At 41.4% G+C, this 2640-nt stretch overlaps 1 long non-coding RNA gene across 1 annotated transcript; it reads left to right on the top strand.

The window, feature by feature from the left end:
* Positions 1-420: 420 nt before the first annotated feature.
* Positions 421-1356, top strand: LOC146707328 (uncharacterized). The gene is made up of 3 exons (XR_014920818.1): positions 421-751; positions 954-1011; positions 1229-1356. It is a non-coding gene; the product is annotated as an uncharacterized LOC146707328 (long non-coding RNA).
* Positions 1357-2640: the final 1284 nt, after the last annotated feature.

Below are 2640 nucleotides of genomic sequence, written 5' to 3'. Positions count from 1 at the left end.
ATGTGTCATAACTATTTATTTAATTAATTAATTCCAATTTTAATTAATTATTGACACATTTAATTAATTATTTAATGGTGTATTTAATTAATTCATTATGGCAGTCCTGGCATTCCATACTTGACATCCATGAGCATACATTACTTTAAAAAAGGTCAGAAAAAAAGAAACAAAAATACTGTTGTTAAATTTGGAATAATAACATTTCTGGCTAATGGAATCCTTTTTTTCTTTTCTTTATTTGCATATTTGCATTCACAAGAACTGCACTTCCAAACCATAAAGGTCTCATTTCAATTCCAAAATATCTTCATTTTGACAATTAAAAATCAGGGAAAACTGTAGTGGTGCAGAAATAAACGTTTGGACTAAAAATTAACACTTACCCTGATTTCTTGCTTTCAGAGCTGAGAGTGAAGATGAGTCCCTTTGCAGTGGTGACAGAGGGTCAGAGAGTCACACTGACCTGCAGTACCAGCTGTCCTCTGACTGACAACACAAACTACATTTGGTACTTGAACAGTCGACCTCTGACCCCGAGAGAGAACCAGAACAAACATCTGATCCTAGACCCAGTCAGCAGGGAGGATGCAGGAAGCTACTCCTGTGCTGTGAAAACCAACAAAGATATCAGCTCTGCTCCAAAGACTCTCACTGTCCAAAGTATCACAGGAACATGGATACCAGCAGCTGCAGGAGTTTCTGCAGCTCTGCTCCTTTTAATACCTGTCATTGTCTGCTGGTGTGTTAGGTGAGCAATACGTTTATCTCACTCAGATCAATAGTATTCATCTGATATATATATATATATATATATATATATATATATATATATATATATATATATATATATATATATATATATATATCAGATGAATATATATATTGTGTGTGTGTGTGTGTGTGTGTGTATACATATACATATATATATTTGCTCTTTTTTTACAAATCAGAAAAAAGAGGATTTCAAACCAGCCTTCAAGAAGTGCAACACTGGGCAACAAACAGCAGGTACAAAATGAGAAACAAAAAACATTCTGCTGCAATAACAGCTGAATTTTTTTTTTTTTAATGCCCCTTGAACACCTTGTTTTTCTTCACATTAATCCATTCCTCCGTATCCCAAACTCATGTTATTTTAGCCACTGCACTGTTCTCTTTCATCTGAATTATAACCTCTTTATGTAAATGTATAAAATGTGAAGCTATTTGTTACTTGTCTCCACAGATTTATCCTCATTTCATTGGTAAAAATGTTCCAGCTAAATCGGAAGAGCAGGATACTCATTACTATGTCGGGCTGCGTTGCAGTTTGAAAAACAAAATTGACCCCTACTCAATCATTGAGTTATCGCCTACTAAGTAAATACACATTTTATTTTTGCTATAATCATCATATTCAAACTATGATTTGAAATCTCTTGTTGATTTGGAAATTTGATTCACCTTTTATTGTTTATTTTATTTATTTTTTATTTTCACTTGCTAGATACGGGACAGACTTGAATGAGGAAAAGAAAAGGGAGAAAGGAAGAGGGGGAGAAAAAAAACTGCGGAGAAGAGGGACGGGATAAAGGGCAAAAAAACAAAAATCAACTAAATAAGCAGACAAAAAAATACATATATCAATCACCTGGATCACCTGTTGAGAAAGAAAAAAGAAAACAAGCAGAAGAAAACGAGAGCAATACAATAAAAAACATCACGATGAGATATGGGAATATAACAGTAAATACTAAATATTAAACATTATTGTGCAGCACGTAATATCGATAGCGCACAGTGTGCTTTGAGGTAGGAGCCAAAAAGGGTGTAGTTTGTGTGTGTGAGTACCCGTGTGTACACCTGTGAGCATGAACGCGCTTGTTTTTAAAAGGTTCCTTCATGTAATGATCTGCTAGAGGGTGTGGGAGACCAAGGAAGACCAACAGAGGGGCAGCCGCGTCACTATCCCAGAAAGAGCTGAGGAGAGTCCCAGATGAGGGGTCACTCAGCAGCCGCGGAGCAGAAGCCGGGGGGGGGGGGGGGGGGGGGGGGTTGCAGTGACGTGCCCATGAGCTCCGCCGGCAGCAAGCTGTGCCAGAGTGACCCAGCCCCAGGCCGAGAGGCTGAGGGCACCCCACCCCCGAAGTGGCCCGAGCGAGCCCCAGGCTCCAGGCCCCGACAAGCAGCCACCAAGGAGTGGGCCGGTGTGTACATGGGCGCCCATCCCCGGACACAAAGAACCACCAACGCACCGATGTCTGAGGGCGTCTGCCACCGGCAGGGGAAGTGGTGGGGGGAGATAGGCCTCCAAACCTTGGAGGGCCTGAGATGTCCCCAGAGAGGTGGCGTCTGATGCCCAACCTGACATATAGACACAGACATACAGGCACACACAGATACAAACATCCATTCCCACCCTCATGCTCTCATATCAATTAGTCTCCATTTATCCATCCATCCATCTTCTTCCACTTATCCGGGATCTTACACCTCACCCAGGAGAGGCCCAGGAGGCATCCTTATCAGATGCCTGAACCACCTCTACTGGTTCCTTTCGATGTGGAGGAGCAGCAGATCTGCTCTGAACCCCTCTCAAATGCCTGAACTTGTCATTCTATCTCTAAGAGAGAGGCCAGCCACCCTTCAGAGGAAACT

Source organism: Copadichromis virginalis, linkage group LG6, assembly GCF_057382275.1.
Source record: "Copadichromis virginalis isolate Kocher_CV1m ecotype Utaka linkage group LG6, C_Virginalis_male_GT1.1, whole genome shotgun sequence".
NCBI classification, from domain to species: Eukaryota; Metazoa; Chordata; class Actinopteri; order Cichliformes; family Cichlidae; genus Copadichromis; species Copadichromis virginalis.
Note: the sequence above shows the minus strand (reverse complement) of the source record. Positions and strands in the feature narration are given on the sequence as shown.